The 19,539-nt window shown below is 38.0% G+C and overlaps 1 protein-coding gene across 12 annotated transcripts in view; it reads right to left on the bottom strand.

The window, feature by feature from the left end:
- Window positions 1-19,539, bottom strand: part of CHL1 (cell adhesion molecule L1 like) — a 219,264-nt gene that overhangs the window by 154,231 nt on the left and 45,494 nt on the right. For 9 of the 12 annotated variants that reach the window (XM_019805547.2, XM_002924872.4, XM_019805548.2 and 6 more), the window contains exon 2: window positions 8,532-8,612. The exons of the other annotated variants lie outside the window; for them this stretch is intronic. The gene's annotated coding sequence lies outside the window, so the exon portion shown is untranslated. The remainder of the gene's footprint in view (window positions 1-8,531; window positions 8,613-19,539) is intronic. 12 annotated transcript variants of the gene reach the window in all.

Below are 19,539 nucleotides of genomic sequence, written 5' to 3'. Positions count from 1 at the left end.
AATGTGGATTAAAGAACTGTAAGTAAAGTTGCTAAAAAGTGGAATTGTGTTTCTTTTCAAAGTCTACTTCCCCAATACAAATTAGAACCACAATGAGATACCACTGCCCACCAGTCAAAATGGCTAAAATTAACAAGTCAGGAAAAGACATGTTGATGAGGATGTTGAGAAAGGGGAACCCTCTTACACTGCTGGTGGGAATGCGAGCTGGTGCAGCCACTCTGGAAAACAGGGAGGAGGTTCCTCAAGAAATTGAAAATAGAGCTCTACGCTATGACCCAGCGATTGCACTACTAGGTATTTACCCCAGAGATACAAATGTAGTGATCTGAAGGGGCACCTGGACCCCAGTGTTTTCAGCAGCAGTGCATGCTGTACTAAGAATGGGAGATTACATTGCTCAGGGGGCTTACGATGCTTTAATGTAGTTCTTCTTTCCCCTTCCTTCTCCTGCTTTCTCTTGCCTCTTTGCAGAGAGTGTTGTGGTTTATGTAGAGGCACTAATCTTTGATCTTTGTGCATGAGGCCTTCTTCCACTGTAGGATCATTTATGACAGCCTACATTAGCCTTTGATCAGAAGCTTTGATTTACTTCTTAATTCTTCGCTTCATCACTAGGCTCTGAAATGTGTTTGCTCCCGCTGCCCTCCCCAGTTCAGTTGGTGATAGCAGTGATGTATTTCATTGGTTTGTTTCTTCTCTGAGGCCTCAAATATTTGCACATGTGTGCAGTTCGATAAAAAATGCTGTTTAGGGGAGATGCCTATGATTTGTGTCAATGTTATACATGATATTTTTCCCCAACACGAATTGCCTTAGGGCAAAAATGGCATTTTGTTGAGAAAACACAATTTTCTCTTCTCAATGGATTTCACTGTAAGTCATTTGTTTGGTTGTGCTACATAATTTCATGGATATCTTATTTGTTCAGTGTGTCATGTTGCTACTTGAAAACTCCTTTTAAATAACAACATAAGATCCAAAGTGTCCATTTATTAAAAAGATCACTCAAGTTTTTCTGGGTTTCAGTGTCTCTTTGTCTTGAATATTTTAATGGTCATTTTACTTCAGTCTTCCCTCTGCAATGAAATAGCAACTGTTTTCCTACTGATAAAGGACTCTGCCTTCTGAAATTATCAAGAAAGAAAAAATAAATTTAAAAATTAGGAAATGTCTGTAAGACTGAACCCAACCCCATCAAAATCTTAAAAACCAACAGATTAGCAGTTAAACAAAAATGTGCAAAACCATCATAGACCTGGGCTTACAAACAGAATTTTCCACACATTGCTCATTCTACGATCATTTGATTTTGAGATGCCATTTCCCTAGTGATTTAAAATCTTCCTATAGCATTTTAACAGCATTTCTATATATCCTAGCTTCCCTTTGGAGCCCTCCTTGAGTTTTTCATCCCTTGGAGATCACATTTTTTGTGTGTACATGATTTGAGTGAAAGCAAATCCAATAAGACTCCAGTTGAAACAAACGTATTTTTGGCACCTCAATACCGAAATTATGTATGCAAATTGGAGGTGGTCCAAAGAACAGCCAAGAGAATGATGAAGGGAATGGAGTGCTTGGCTGAGGAAGAAATGTAAGGCTTCTAAATGTCCCAAAGTGGGTAAACAACAATAAAGGAACATAACAGCTCATAAATATTTAAAGGGTCTAAACATCAAAAATGGATAGGGATGATTAATTCTGGACAAGGGCATGGAGTTCGTTCTGATTATATAATTAAAAAGAAAGAGGGGGGACAAAAAGAAAAGAAAGAGGATACTGTTTAGTATCATCATTTTGAAACATGAAACATTAATTATTTATGCAAAATATTCTAGCATGTAATGGAATCTTATCACTTTGGAATATCCCATTTCAAGAGATGCTGAAAAACTTAACAATTATGCAAAAGAAGATAACTTTTTTCTGAGGAATCGATTTTACTTATCTTCCACTTAGGTTTTCTTTTGATAATTAATTAATTAATTTAGAGAGAGTGTGAGTTGGGGGAAGGGGGGGAGAGAAAGGATCTCAATCACAGTTGGGCGCCGGGATTGGGGCTTGATCTCATGACTCTGAGATCATGACTTGCACCGAAATCAAGAGTCAGATGCTTAACCAACTGAGCTGCCGAGGAGCCACCCTCACCACTTAGGCTTTCTTGAGAGAGATTTCCATTTTGCAGAATATTACTTTGACAATACCCCATGCTTCTACTTTCTAGTGGTCCTGAAGTGAATTAGCCGTATGCCAATGACGAGACCAGGTCCCACTTAACCAGGTAGGGAAATCATAGAAAGGAGAGTTAAGGGAACATCAAAATTTATCAGAAACCAAGTTTGAGATTAGAAACTCCTAAGAAGATTGTATAGATTACAGAACCTAGAAAAGCAATCCTGGAATTTAGCACAGAAGATGCCCAAGGCAGCCACATGCAGAAGAATGAAACTGAACCGTCTCCTTACACCATACACAAAAATAAACTCAACATGGATGAAAAACCTAAACGTGAGACAGGAATCCATCAAAATCCTAGAAGAGAACACAGGCAGCAACCTCTTTGACCTCACCTGCAGCAACTTCTGGCTAGACATGTCTCCAAATGCAACAGAAACAAAAGCAAAAATGAACTATCGGGACTTCCTCAAGATAAAAAGCTTTTGCACAGTGAGGAAACAGTCAACAAAACCAAAAGACAGCCGACAGAATGGGAGAAAATATTTGCAAATGTGTTATCAGATAAAGGTTTAGTGTCCAAAATCTATAAAAAAGGTATCAAACTCAACACCCAAAGCACAAATAATCCAGTCAAGAAATGGGCAGAAGACATGGACAGACATCTCCCCAAAGAGGACATACAAATGGCCAATAGACACTGAAAAAATATTCAACATCACTTGGCATCAGGGAAATACAAATCAAAACCACAATGAGATACCACCGCATGCCAGTCAAAATGGTTAAAATTAACAAGACAGGAAATGATGAATGTTGTTGAGGATGCAGAGAAAGGGGAACCCTCTTACACTGCTGATGGGAATGCAAGCTGGCTCAGCCACTCTGGAAAACAATATGGAGTTTCCTCAAAAAGTTAAAAATAGAGCTGCCCTATGGCCCAGCAATTGCACTACTAGGTATTTACCAAAAAGATACAAATGTAGTGATCCAAAGGAGCACCTGCACCCCAATATTTATAGCAGCAATGTCCACAAGAGCCACACTATGGTAAGATCCCAGATGTCCATCAACAGATGAATGGGTAAAGAAGTCATGTGTGTATAACACACACACACACACACACACACACACACACAGAGTAGGATATTACCCAGCCTTGAAAAAAGTGAAATCTTGCCATTTGCAACGATGTGGGTGGAACTAGAGGGTATTATGTTAAGCGAAATAAGACAATCAGAGAAAGACAATTAACATATGATTTCACTCACATGTAGAATTTAAGAAACAAAACAGAGAATCATGGAGGAAGGGAAGGAAAAATAAAACAAGAAAAAGTCAGAGAGGGAGACAAACCAAAAGAGACTCTTAACCATAGGAAACAAACAGGGTTGCAGAAGGGGAGTGGGGTGGGGGAATGGGGTAATTGCATGATGAGCATTAAGGAGAGCACATGATGTAATGAGCACTGGGTATTATATACAACTGATGAATCACTGAGCTTTACCTCTGAAATTAATAGTACATATATGTTTTCTTAATTTATATTTTTTTAGTTATTATGTTATGTTAGTCACCATATAGCACTTCATTAGTTTTTGATGTAGAGTTCCATGATTCATTGTTTGCATATAACAACCAGTGCTCATTGCAATACATGCCCTCCTTAATAGCCATCACTGGACTAACCCATACCCCTCCCCACCTCCCCTCTGAAACCCTCAGTTTGTTTCCCAGAGTCCTTACTCTCACGGTTCGTCTCCCCCTCTGATTTCCCCTCCTTCATTTTTCTCTTCCTTCTCCTAACATCCTCCATGCTATTCCTTACGTTCCACATATAAGTGAAACCATATGATAATTCTTTCTCTGCTTGACTTATTTCACTTAGCATAATCCCCTCCAGTTCCATCCATGTTGATGCAAATAGTGGGTATTCATCATTTCTCATGGCTGAGTAATATTCCATTGTATATATGGAACACATCTTCTTTATCCATTTGTCTGTTGAAGGGCATCTCAGCTCCTTCCACAGTTTGGCAATTGGGGACATTGCTGCTATGAACATTGGGGTGCATGTGCCCCTTCTTTTCACTACATCTGTATCTTTGGGGTAAATACCCAGTAGTGCAATTGCTGGGTCATAGGGAAGCTCTGTTTTTAACTTTTTGAGGAACACCCATACTATTTTCCAAAGTGGCTGTACCAACTTGCATTCCCACCAACAGTGTAAGAGGGTTCCCCTTTCTCTACATCTTCTCCAACACTTGTTGTTTCCTGCCAATAATACATATATGTTAATTGAATGTAAATAAAATAAAATAAAATGTAAAAAATAAATTTAAAAAATTAAAAAGAAATTAAAAAAAAAAAAGATGTCCCAGGAGCAATCTATCAGCATAATGTTCCCCTCCCTTCGTTCTTCTTTTCCTTTCTTTCTGCCCCCATCTTTATAAAGCATCTAGTATGTGTTAGGTTCAATGCTCAGGATTTACAAAGCAAATATGTATTTGAACTGGACATTGCCCTCAAAGACATACTCATAAGACAAATATGTAAACAGTTAATTGCGATTGAGTTGAGGGCATATAAACACAATTAAAATGAGACAGAGGATCAGCCAAGTAAGTTGCATCTGTGCAGGGTAATAGGGTTCTCCAGAGAAACACAACAAACAGGATATACAGATAGATAGATATAGAGAAATTTATTATATATAAGAGTTGGTTCACATGATATTATGGAAGCTGAGAAATCCCACGATCTGCTGTCTACAAGCTGGGGAACCAGCAAAGCCAGTGGTGCAATTCAGTACGATTCCAAAGGCTCAAGAACCAAGATAGGACAGAAGATGGGTATCCTAGCTCAAATGGGGAACACATTCACACTTCTGCCTTTTTGTTCTATTCAGGTCCTCAATGAATTGGATGATGCCCACTCAAACTGGTAAGGGTGATCTTTATTCAGTCCACCAATTCAAATGCTAATGTCATATGGAAACAAACTCACAGACACCCAGCAATAATGTTTTACCAGCTGTCTGGGCATCCCTTAGCCCCTGTCAAGCTGACAGAAAATTCACTACCATATGCAGTGTATACAGCACATTGCACTGAGAACATTTCAAAGACGAAAGGTTGTTACATCTTGTCCCCTCCAGAGTATAGGAGCCAAGCCCTGACATAACTAAACGTGTGAGCGGCCTCTGACAGTGGATCTGGATGTCACTGGAAAATAATCAACACCTTTATGAAAACTTCACGGGCCAGCAAGGGGAGGCAGCTATAATCTTCTCTCACATAATAGCACTTTGCTAAAACAAATTAAAACACTACTCTCTCTTACCTCCTAGGGCATGCAGCCTAGTCTCTGATATAATAGAACCCACCAGAGCCCATAAATCAGTGGGAGGAGCAGTGCGTAGAGATAAGCACCATCAATCAGTCTCAGCAGGTGACCCAAGGTGACACACCATATTTAACAAAGCCCATATTTTTTGTGTGACCTTCTGCTGCAAAAATATAGTCTCTGTCATTCAACTACTTAAGCTTTCTGTTAAGATGTATGTATAATATCATCTTTGGATAAATTATACAAAGATATGATAACAACTGAAATGTGTAGGTGAACTTACATCAATCTGCTATGCACAAACTTAAACTCATAAAATTTCTAACACTTAAATTGTAGATTGTGCTGTGAACAAGTTCAGATAAATCTGGGTGTTGAAAAACAGCAAAAAGAGCAAAATTAGTATTCATATATTACAGTCTAATCAGAGCCTTGGGAACCATTTCACTCCATTTTTTTTTTTAAGATTTTATTTATTTATTTATTTGACAGAGATAGAGACAGCCAGCGAGAGAGGGAACACACAGGGGGAGTGGGAGAGGAAGAAGCAGGCTCATAGCAGAGGAGCCTGATGTGGGGCTCGATCCCACAATGCCGGGATCACGCCCTGAGCCGAAGGCAGACGCTTAACCACTGTGCCACCCAGGCGCCCCTATTTCACTCCATTTTTTAAAAAAATTTTAAGAGGCTCTTTGGAAAGAGGGAGGACTCCAAATGAAAACTTTTCAAAGGAAAATTGATGCTTGAATGTGTGTGGAGGGAGAGAGGAGGTGTCCAAGGACTATGATTCCATAAACACTTCCTGGAAAATACAAACACTGAATTTCTCAAGTATCACAATGAAAACTGATGGCGAGAGAACTGATTTCGCAGAACTAAGTAATAATCTGATCAGTCATCAAGAAAAACAGAAGAAAATGAGCATATTTCAATAAAATAAAGAGTGAATTGTTATGATTGAACAGGTGTTTTTCAGGTTGCCATCCATTTTCATGTCAAAAGACACAATTATTAATACATCATCATGACACAACCACAATTAAGGTTTCTCATAGTAGTGTAATAAAAACTTTTTAAAAATTTAATACGCTGGACATTGTATTTCATCCTTTAATTTCTGAAAAGATTTACCTAAGTTTCTTGTGAATTAGAAATTTATTTAGGATGAGATCGTATGACATGACAAATGTACCCCTCATTACCAATCATCATCAAAGGATTTGATTAATCAGATTTCAGATTAATCAGATTTAATCATCTAGTAGACCTGTAGATTAAACAGAACTGGAAACCCTGTGCAGGGTAGCCCTCTTGGAGCCAGCTCCAAAGGAACAATCTAAATATAGTAGAGGGACAAAACCACTCCAGTGCATGAGACAAAGAGACCAAATTTATTCAAAGCACACATACATACAATTTCCTCATAGACTTATTCTTGGAGTAGCCCCCCATTCAGTTAGAAAGCCCCTCCTGGTTACCAGGCAATATGCTGTCAAGGACTCAGAGTTGAGGTGTTTCATCTGTTTCCACATTATTTTATAGTTACTAAGACCCTAGTTTACAACCAGCATATAGAAAGATGCTACATGCACCAGATAATTTCTTAATTCTTCAGGAGTACATAGCCTATTGGTAATGAAATGTGCCCTTGAGAAAGTAAGAATAATATTATTCTTTCATTCGTATCATTAGGGGGAAAATATCATTTTTTTTTCTTAAATCACTTTGTCTTTAAAAACTCATAATGGGGGCACCTGGGTAGCTCAGTTGTTAAGCGTCTGCCTTCGGCTCAGGGCGTGATCCCAGGGTCCTGGGATTGAGCCCCGCATCGGGCTCCCAGCTCTGCTGGGAGTCTGTTTCTTCCTCTCCCACTCCCCCTGCTTGCGTTCCCTCTCTCCCTGGCTGTCTCTCTCTCTCTGTCGAATAAATAAATAAAATCTTTAAAAAATAAAATTAAAATTAAAAAAAAACTCGTAATGATAATAATTGTTGACATTTACCAAACAATATTATGGACTAACCACAGTGCTACTAAGTGTTACCAAAATAATCCAATTTAACCTGTACCTATAGGCAATTACAATTACTATTATTTCAATTTTATGAACTAGGAAATGGAGATTTAAAGGGGCTGAAACTGCTTCCCCATAACCACGTTGCTGCGTGTCTGGCCCTGGAAAGTGGATTTTTCTCACTCCTCCAAACTCTTTGAAATTATACAATTCAGCCTGGTACTGCAGAAAGAATTTGAAAAAAACTGCAAAGGAGGATTCAGGTCAGATTTCACATTGATCCAAATCCAAGGGACAGTTACTGAAGCTGAAAGCCCTTCATGGTCTGAAAATACAGGTTTTCTCACTAAAACGTCAAGCCTTCTAAGAAGCCAACCTTCTCAGATCCCAATGGTGAAATTCGTCTTCTACAAAAAATGACGTCAAGATAAATACCAGGACCTAACTTTCAAATATGCCAAGAGGTCAGCCCACAGAAAAATNGGTGAAATTCGTCTTCTACAAAAAATGACGTCAAGATAAATACCAGGACCTAACTTTCAAATATGCCAAGAGATCAGCCCACAGAAAAATAACCTTTTTTTTTTTTAAAGATTTTATTTATTTATTTGACAGAGATAGAGACAGCCAGCGAGAGAGGGAACACAAGCAGGGGGAGTGGGAGAGGAAGCAGCAGGCTCATAGCAGAGGAGCCTGATGTGGGGCTCGAACCCATAACGCCGGGATCACGCCCTGAGCCGAAGGCAGACGCTTAACCGCTGTGCCACCCAGGCGCCCCCACAGAAAAATAACTTTTAGTTAAGGATTTTTGCTCTTTCAAAAATAAGCCAGCGTTTTAATGAAACTTAACAGCAATAAGCACTGCCCTCACCTGTTTATACCTGCCCCATACCTTGTGTCACTCCCTCTGGCTACAGTCTTCTACCGTGCATTGCGATAATTAGATGCATTCAAAAATGCAGTAAGGCAAATAATTAAGAAAAATATTCTTACCAGTAAGTTAAGTTCCCCTTTAGTTCCACTACGGTATGTCTGCAGTATTAAGACAAGGTCATTGTTTGCAGTTCACAGCACCTAGAGATAGATTTAAAAGTTATAATTATGGAGATAATTTTCATCTTAAAAAAAACACTTTTAGGGGCTTCTAGGTGGCTCAATTAAGTGGCTGACTCTTGATTTTGGCTCAGGTCATGATCTCAGGGTCCTGGGATGGAGCCCTGCATAGGGGTCCGTGCTCAGCTGGGAGTCTGCTTGAGGATTCTCTCTCTCCCTGTCCTTCCCTCACCCCACCCCCTGCTTATACATACCCATGATCTGTCTCTATATATCTTTTCTTAAAAAATTAAAAAACACTTTTAAATTTGTGTTTATCTTTTCTGTGTTAAAAAAATATTGGTTTATTTCTTCTTTCTCTCCACCCCCAAAAAATTCCCAAATGCCTAAACAATAACACTGTTCTGTTGCTATAAAAAGACATCCTGTAGATTCCTATCTATGAACAAAGGAAGCAGAGAGGGCAGACACGCAGAAAACAGCCACATAATTACCCTTCTCATTGAAAAAAATTATTGACACGTCTTCTCTCACAAATTCAAGTATTTTGCAACAGGCCAAAGTATACAGGACTTTCTACTTGGCAGTCCTCCATGAACTGTTCTTCACAATAGCCACTTGCTTTTGTCTGAGGCTATGACCAATGTGTCAACATAAAACAGTACAGACTAAAGCGATGAGAGCTCTCTCAGGAAGCACTCTCCAAGACCAGGACTCTATGAATTACACAGTTAACATAAGCCTTCAATTCAAGAGACCAGCTCTCAACCAGGTGTGCTCTAATTCCAAGGCTCCCATCTTTTTTAAAAATCAACATAAGGAATAAAGGAAGGGTTTCAACCAATACACAATCCTTTTACTGTTAATTCCGGGATGATTTGAGGATTGGCTCCCAATCCCTAAAAGACTGCTTATAAGCCTTTTATTCAGATGCCGTCCCATGAGTACACCTTTAAAAAGCTAAGACTTTCTTAGGTGAGCATAAGGACAGTCAAAAAAGTCAAAGAACTGGTTTTGCATACCAATTGTCATAACTTAATGAGCATCACTCAGAAGAGCTGAATTCTATCTAGTAACTCTAACTCACTCTGGTAGAAATTACTAATTAAAGATAGTTATAAAACTACAATTTTTGGCTTGACAAAAGAGAAGGGCTAAAATATCCAAGCAACTCAATTCCCTTTCTTTGCATTATTTGACAGTATATTTGGCCTTATTCCAAAAGCTGTAGCCAGAAAGTTATAAACAGATTGCAATCCTTCACAGAGAACTTCACACCAATACACTGAAAAACAAATTCTACCCTGGCAAGTATAAGAATAGTCCTTACTGCTGTCCAAGTGACCAAGTGACACACTGCACAGACTGTGTCCTGCCTGCTTTTGTTTAGTGACCTCATTTCAAACCCTTTAGGCTTACTTCTGATACCATTATTATTTGCATTATTATAACACACAGAATTGTTTATGGAAGACTAACAATGCATAAAACAACATTTAATATGGCTCCTAGTCAGTGAGTCCATGGCACACATTAGAATATTACTGCGTTTATTGAGTTCTATAGGCTAATAGAAGAGTTTGACCTAACTAGGAGCACAGAAAATCACCATCATTTTGTTGTGTCCAGCATCTTCTATGTGTTACAACCAGTCATTCAAAAGGGAAAGGAATAAATGAAATATTTGCACATGTTGATTCCAAATGGGATCTGATGTCCTGCCCCACTGAAGGAGTCTGAATTTAAACGATGTGATATAGGATGTCCTCTATCTATCCCCATGATAAAGAATGTCACAAATCAGGTATATTCTACAGCCAGGGAGGCACTTTTATAGTTCCAATATTAAATCTCCCTGAGACACCTCTCTAAAACCCATCCACATCTTATAGCTACTACAGGGGCTCTTCCCAATGGCTCCCACCTTCTTAACACTCTCAGGGACGCCAATGACAACAGGGATCAGTGCCCGTGCTGAATTATCCACAGCCTCGCTTAGCATTTTCAAAACTGTTGTTTGGCATTAGGCATGAAGACTGTAGCTACTGATCAAACTTATTTGTATGCTCACAGCAGCAGCATGTGCCTGCTGAGCTCTCATGTGCTTCATCCAACTTTGGTTGAGAAAGCATTCCCATTAATCATGGATATAAGTTCTTTGCAACTAATCCAGTCACCGTGTGTGTGTATGTGTGTGTGTGTGTGTGTGTGTGTGTGTGTGTGTGTGGTGTTGGTGTATATAAAGGATTATCTCTTATTATTAGGTCTTTCATTACTTCATGCTGTAGGAATATGATCTCTAAAACAGGGTAATCCTTTAGAATGCAACAATTATATATATATATTTGAAATTATATTATATTAATTATAATTATATTAATTATATATTATATAATTGAAAACCTTTATGTTGATATTAAAATATCTATAAATACATATATGAGTATACATGCTATTTTTAAATTATTTTTTCTCATCCTTTCTAATTCTTTTCTCCTTTTCTGTTTTCTTATAGTAATATTTAGATACTATGCATATATTGGAGGTACAGGCTCAAACATGTTCAATGATAAGGGTATAGACACACACACAACAACACTCTAGTCCAAGAAAATGTCCTTCTAATTTTATTTTTATGATATTTATCAGGATATATAACCCTCTGAATTTATTTAATCTACAAAACTTTATCCTTTCTCCTACCATCGTTGATACAAATACCAGTATCTTATTTTCTACTCTTAGCAAATAGTTGTTTGTTTCTTTTTCCAAAGTCCCTAAGTTTCCTCTACTTAAGAGATTTGAATAAATATACCTACCAAATGCAAAGGGGGGTATACATAGAAAAACTGATGGGAAAATCTAAAGAATTTTTAGGTCTATTAAAGCAAAATGGACCTTTGGGCCCTTGTTGGTTGGTTGGTTGCTTTTTTTTTTTTTTAAAGATTTTATTTATTTATTTGACAGAGAGAGACAGCCAGCGAGAGAGGGAACACAAGCAGGGGGAGTGGGAGAGGAAGAAGCAGGCTCCCAGCGGAGGAGCCCGATGTGGGGCTCGATCCCAGAACGCTGGGATCACNGTGAAAAAAATATATAAATACATAGGATAGGTACATCAAATTAAACTGTACTCACTTAAGGAAACAAAACACAGAGAAAGTGTGCTAGAGGAAGAAATGGAACTTCCTCAAAAGCAAAAGGCATTAAAGGTGGATGAGGCTGGTCCACTCAGTGAACAGCATACCTCTGGCAGGAGCTCTGAATCAGGTTAACACAGGTTCTCAGGCCTTCCTAATTTGGACATCTTACTGCTCTGGTTATTTAGTATTTGAAAATAGTATTTTCTACACAATGTGGCCCCTAAAAGCAAACCAATGACTTCCATCAGGTGCTTAGCAAAAAAAGCGGTGATATCTTCCAATCCTGGAGGAAAAGTTGGCTGCACAAGAATTATTTAGAGATGATATATCACTTTTCTACATGGCACCCTCCTAGCATATTTTCCAGGTGAATTCTCTTTACTTACTGAATTTACAACATATCATATGTAACTTGCAACTGCATTCTAGACAAAATTAACTAAAGACCACATGGCTGTCATAATATTCTTGCTAGGCTTCACTCTGTATTTTATACAATGAATCTTGAGTTCAATAAGGGCACACTTCGATTGTTACTGTAACCCCAGTGTCACAGCCTGACACCATAATGAAGCTTAACAAATACATTTTGGACGGATTAATGATTGAATGTATGAAAGCTACACATACCAAAAAAATAGCAGTACTTCACAGTTACTCAATCTGACAGTCACAGGTGTGCATGTCACACATCATTAGAGGAGTCACCACCCTACCACCACTGTGCGTGTCGAAAGGGACACTAACATAGAGAAAAAAGAGACAGAGGAGCTGAACATAAACTGAGTGTGTCCTTACTCCCTGTGTGACTTCAGGTGAATGACATAACCTTTTGGAACACCAATGATCTCATGGGTAAATAAGGGATTAATGGTATCTATCTTGTACGATAGGTTTGAAGGATAAAGATTAACTTGTATAAAATGCTTAGTTCAGGGCTGAGGATCTAGGAGGTGTTCAGTAACCAGAGGGACAGCACAGATCCCCGTTATCACCCAGAGGCAGTCAACGAGGCTGGGAGGAGCGCTTGCTCAGACATCACTGAAACTCAGCCAACGGGATGAAACCACACTTCCCCAAACGGTGGCAGAGGAGCCCTGACAAATGCTCTGTAAGCCACATGTGTGAGCAGTTACATGTCTTATTCTCATAAGACAGAAAAGGATTCCTCTACTAATGTTTTTCAAGCTTGTGAGTTCCTTAAGGCCAGGGGGTGGGGGGGGGCGCAACTCTTTAAACTTTGCCTCCCTAGTACTCAAGCACAGTGGCTGTCATATTGTCAAATATTGGTTGCTTAATAAATGTACATTGAATGAAAATACCTATTCTATATGTTTTGTTGTGTGTGTGTGTGCAGTGTGTGTACGTATTTGGAATCAAGAGTGGCTTTTTTTTTTCTGTTTTTATTTTACTTTATTTTAAAAATGTACCTAATCTCAATTAATCTTCAAACAGTGGAGATGTTTCAGTGATTTTTTAAAACAGACTGAAAACACCTCAGCTTTCTGTCAATATGTGGGTCAATATTCTTAAAAAGTTGGGATTGAAAACCTCTCTCTTTCTCTCATCAACTAGCGTTTGCCTGGCAGGAATGAGCTCTTGATTCAAATCACTGAAGTCCATATGCTCAAAATGTGTACCAAGATGCTCGATTCAATTTTTTTTTGAAGGAATATAGTATCTTTTAAAAAGGAAATTATATATGATGCATATAATGTTCCCTAGAATATAAGCTGGTAGTACAGTAAAAATGAGCATACAACAGAAATTCTTCAATATGCTTAACATAAAATGATGCACAATAAAGTGAGAACTGGGAAAACTATGATCAATAGCAAAAGTTGCTTTGGGAAATTATTTATAAGCAAAACCTTATACAAGCAATATGAAAATGTTGAATTTTGCACTATATGTTAACTAACTAGAACTTAAATAAAAATTTGGAAAAAAAATTGAGTTTGTTCCTAGGAATACATTTGAAGGAACACTCTGAAAGAAAATAGTCCCTATTTCTGATACTAGTTTTAGCATGTATTTACTCAAAAACAATGACTAACCCCCTGCTAAAGGTCATATGTGATTTCTCTTCTACATTAATTGAAGACATACTTTGTGCTGCACGCTGTACTAATTTATCTGTTATTCACAAGTGCCCTCTAAGTTAGGTACAACCAACTGTAATTTAACAGAAGATGCAATGATTTCAGTTAGATCTGGGAGCCTGTACATGATCACAATGAGAGTCAGTGGCATAGCCATGATGGGAACCTGTCCATGTAGCTGGAAGCTCACGATTTATCTACACTAGCCTGACTTCCTTATTCCATCATTCATGTACTATGCCTTGAGTTTGAGAAAAGCACTACATGGTAGTTATTTCTCTATCTCCTACTATTTTTTAAAGTCATACACCTAACTGTCATAAGGAGGCTAATAGCACCATGTGGAGAAACTTGCAAAGAATATTCCAGGGCAAATCAGAAGACCATGTGAATTTTATTGTTAGCTCTCTAATTAATACTGCTTATTAACAGCAAGCTTCTTAACCAATTTAGGTCTCAGTAGCCTCATTTACAACATGAGAATGCTAACAATTATATTTTACAGTCTCTTTTTGCCTTAAAAGTTTATGATTACAGGAAAGGGTTGCCTGGGTGGCTCAGTCAGTTAAGCAGCCAACTCTTGATTTTGGCTCAGGTTGTGATCTCAGGGACCTGGGTTGGAGTCCTGTGTCAGGCTCCACGCTCAGCAGGGAGTCTGCTTGAGATTCTCCGTCTCCCTCTCTCCCTCTCCTGCTCACGTGTGCTTGAGCTCTCTCTTTCTCTCTGTCAAATAAATAAACATTTTTTTTAAAAAGCTCATGATTATAGGAAAAAATAGCTCTGATAATAAAGCTGAAAGAGAAGGGCAAATAAAATATTACAGAGGATGGGGTCATGAACTTTTATACAAGGGAAGATTAAATGATTAGAAATCTATACTGTGGAAAGATGAATATACAAAACAGATCAAAATGAATCTGTTGAAAGATACAGGAGAGGTGAATATAATTATGCTTTCTATAATCTGGGACTTTTAAAACTTGAAAGAGAAGAGATTCCCTCAGAAATAAATTGAGATCAAATCATATACAACAGAATTCTATTACCATGACAGGTCATAAATGTCAAAGAAATACCTAGCTTCCAGAAAGTTTGAGACCCATTTTTGGCAAGTGCACTCCCAGTTTATTAGCAGAGAGCAGGGTATACCTACTTGGAGAGTATTGGAGACTCTCCCATTTGAGAACATTGTGGAAAACCACACCCCTCTCAAGAACTCTTCCCTTCTCTATGGATGACTAACCTAGAAGGACCTGGATCTGACCAATGCTATCAATTACACTCAGGAACTGCAGAGTTTTGAGCCACTCCCAGCATATAGCACATAGCAGGTGATCAATAAATACTTGTTTGAATGAATGAGCTCTGCCACTTCCTAGCTGTGTCACCTTGGGAAAATTATGCAACTCCTCATTTTCTCTGCAATCAACTATGGACAGGATTTATTCTGTTGCTATCTGAGAGGTGAGGATCAACATGACTTACTCCCTACAGGATCCCCGATAGGAATCCCTCTCAAAGAGGAAGTTTAAGGCAGTTTGTTGTAGCAGAATACCAGAGTGGTAGAGCAGGTCCTGAGGCCACAGGCCACGTCTACAAGGCACAGGCCCCTCATCGCACCATCTGTGGTCTTCCAACCATGAATACTGGGAACAACCCTGGAGGGGCGAGATTCAGCTGCATTACCTAGTCAACCCACAAAGCTTGGACTAGACCCTCATGACACCAAGGGAGAAGCTCTTGTTTCTCCAAATCATACAACTTGTTTCTCCAAATCATACAACAAATCCCCACCTACCAGAGGCCAGAGGCCCTCTTACGGACCTGCTTATGCCCTTTTATCACCTTTCTGTGTGATGGGCAGGAACATTCTTCATTTTCTCAATTCTGTCAATTGTACTGTAGCAAATGAAACCATGTTTGAAATGGTTTTTAAAGTAGTAAGTAAAAATGTCAATGTTTTATGTTAAGAATAAATTGAATAGATTATCTTTAAATCTCAAACAGGATCTAGCTCTGATTTCATATTACTTTCTTTTTTTTTTTTTTTTTTTTTTTTTTTTTTTTTTGCAACTATGGATTGTCTCCCCAGGAAGTACAAATGTCCATAACGAATCTGCAATTCTCAACACAATTGACAGAGGAGCACTTTGCTTTTGTATATGATCCAAAATGTACGTGATGCTAATCTCATACATCAGAAGAGCAAAGCTCTCCTTTGACGAAAGCCTGATCAAATTCGGTGGTTGTGGACAAGTTAATACCAAGGTCAGGCTCGTTCAGTAATGATAATAGGATGCATTTACGTGGGGCTTGTTGTATGCCAGGCATTGCTCTGTTTTATATTTTATGAATTCATTTTATCCTTACAAAGCTATGAGGTAGACACTTTTTGTTTTTAAGTTTCTCATTTTAAAGATAAGACAACTGAGGCACAAAGAATTTACATATTGCCTAGGATTACAAAACCATTTTTCTGGATATAGCTTTAAAATCGTGCTAGTCTTAAATAATACCAAAGGTATTGTCACAGCATCAGAACATTTTTAAACCAGACTCTTGTTCTCTAGGTCTGCAAACTTAGTGACCACACATATTTTCATATTTTCAATCACGATTAAAAAATGGAATTCCAAGTCATTAAAAGTCATACTAAAGTACATATAAAAACTTCATGAAAGTCTTTCAGGCACATTTAGGTATAAAACAAGTTAATATCACTATTATTAGGGCTTTCTGTCTGAAGGCATTATACAAGGGCATCTTTGTTCATTCATTCAAGTATTTATTACTTGACTACTCCATGTCCGGCACTGTGGTCAAGGTCTGCCCATAAATGGAGAGCCCTATGTCCCTGAAATAGGAACTTGTCTAAACAAATCCAATCCCAGGATACTATTCCCAATTTCCTGCTTGAGCCATTCCACCTGCTGCTTTGGTCAGAGTATTTGCTCAAACAGCTTTCAACCCCAGACCAGCCTCCACTGTTGTTAATCCATTGGCCTTTGGAACTTAGAATTTCTGCTTCCCCCTCATCTTCCCAAAGCACATGTAGGGCTACGCTCTCTAACTCTTCCTCAAAAGAAGACTAAGTCTCAGTACTCTGCCCACATTCCCAATATTTTTCAGTACTGTCTATATCTTAGTATTGATAGCTACGGTAACAATACTGTGATGGTGATAGTCTCACACCACAGCGAACCTTAGAAGACAAATAATTTTCAAGTGGTTTTACTATTCCACCCATGAGGAATTTTTTACCTAAGAGGTCATGTTAGAAAGGCTTTGAAGGAGATAGCAACTGGTTAAGGTGGATAACTTGTGACCTATGTTTTTGTTTTTCATTTTTTTTCTTTATTATGAGTAATAAATGTCCACTGTAGAGATCTGGTAAAACACAAATAGCTATGTATACACATACATACACCCATAGGTATGTGTGTGTGTGTGTGTATATATATATATATATATGTAAATATACACACATACACATATGCATATATATAATAAAAATAATCTGTCAAAGGTAAAACTACTAAGTGCATTTTCTTCCTATAACATTATAAACATTTTACCTTGTTGAATAATCTAACACACCATTTTATGTTCTTCTGCTTAAGCCACTCTTCGCATAAATAGAAAACTAGCTTGAATTTAAACACATTGATATATGCTCAAACATTAATGTAAAATCATATTTAGTCAGTGTAATTCATAACAATAAAATTTTGGTAACAACCTAAATGCTCCATAATAGAGAAATAAGTACCTAGAATAGACTGTGTATTAGACAACTTTGTAGTCTTAAAAAAATTGTGTTTTCAAAGAATATTGAATGCCGAGAGAAATTTCTTATGTTACAAAGTTAGATGAAACAAAGCACCTCAAAATTTTATATGAAGTATGGCTCAATTTTGCCAAAAAAAAAAAAGGTATGATTCTATAGCTTCATGGGAAGTAACACTCGAAGAGACAAGGAGAGATTGAAAATGATCTAATTTAATAAGTACTTTTAATGATCATGTATTATTTTTTGCATCAAAGTAAACAAGAGAGGAAATTAAAACACTTTTTTTTTTCTCCAAAGTTAAATAGTCATTTGAGCTAGGTAAGTAAATGGCTCAGTTTATGAAGCTATAAAGAAAAGAATGGCATTCAGGGTGGGGGTGGCGCTCNGAAAAGAATGGCATTCAGGGTGGGGGTGGCGCTCACTATGGGATAGCAGGAGAGGAAACGAAGAAGCCTACGAAATCAGGGCATAGTCAACAAGACAGAAGTAGTTTGAGAGGCTGAAGATGAGGGCAAAAGTCGATAAAATAGATGTGAGCTGAAAAGTTGGATTGCGATGAAGGTGTAAAGAGCCCTGGGTGTCTTGCTTAGAAAATTAAACTTCATCTTGGAACAGATGACCATTGTGGGTTTTTAGTAGGAAATGACAAGTTCGAATTTTTGTATCAGGATGATAATTCAAGTTCATATCTTTGTATTCTCAGATAAACTCAAAGTTCCAAGGATCTGGATGTCTTGATTCATTAGGAAGTAAAGAAAAAGGGAAGAAAAGAAGCAACTGAATTGATTTTGTCTAAGGTGTTGAGTTCAGCCCTTACCTTAGTGGAAGAATTTTAAGTGCTCTTTGGTTCCTTTCAGAGAAGGTCTTTGAGCAGAGAAGGGAGCAAAGCAGCTTAGAAAATTCTAGATATGATGTAAAGTTAAATGGGAAACACAAACTCTGGTACTAACTGTACCCTTGAGTAGGTCACAACCGCCAGGAACTTCTNGCTTGTTGTATGCCAGGCATTGCTCTGTTTTATATTTTATGAATTCATTTTATCCTTACAAAGCTATGAGGTAGACACTTTTTGTTTTTAAGTTTCTCATTTTAAAGATAAGACAACTGAGGCACAAAGAATTTACATATTGCCTAGGATTACAAAACCATTTTTCTGGATATAGCTTTAAAATCGTGCTAGTCTTAAATAATACCAAAGGTATTGTCACAGCATCAGAACATTTTTAAACCAGACTCTTGTTCTCTAGGTCTGCAAACTTAGTGACCACACATATTTTCATATTTTCAATCACGATTAAAAAATGGAATTCCAAGTCATTAAAAGTCATACTAAAGTACATATAAAAACTTCATGAAAGTCTTTCAGGCACATTTAGGTATAAAACAAGTTAATATCACTATTATTAGGGCTTTCTGTCTGAAGGCATTATACAAGGGCATCTTTGTTCATTCATTCAAGTATTTATTACTTGACTACTCCATGTCCGGCACTGTGGTCAAGGTCTGCCCATAAATGGAGAGCCCTATGTCCCTGAAATAGGAACTTGTCTAAACAAATCCAATCCCAGGATACTATTCCCAATTTCCTGCTTGAGCCATTCCACCTGCTGCTTTGGTCAGAGTATTTGCTCAAACAGCTTTCAACCCCAGACCAGCCTCCACTGTTGTTAATCCATTGGCCTTTGGAACTTAGAATTTCTGCTTCCCCCTCATCTTCCCAAAGCACATGTAGGGCTACGCTCTCTAACTCTTCCTCAAAAGAAGACTAAGTCTCAGTACTCTGCCCACATTCCCAATATTTTTCAGTACTGTCTATATCTTAGTATTGATAGCTACGGTAACAATACTGTGATGGTGATAGTCTCACACCACAGCGAACCTTAGAAGACAAATAATTTTCAAGTGGTTTTACTATT

Source organism: Ailuropoda melanoleuca, chromosome 4 (assembly GCF_002007445.2).
Source record: "Ailuropoda melanoleuca isolate Jingjing chromosome 4, ASM200744v2, whole genome shotgun sequence".
Classification (NCBI taxonomy): domain Eukaryota; kingdom Metazoa; phylum Chordata; class Mammalia; order Carnivora; family Ursidae; genus Ailuropoda; species Ailuropoda melanoleuca.
Note: the sequence above shows the minus strand (reverse complement) of the source record. Positions and strands in the feature narration are given on the sequence as shown.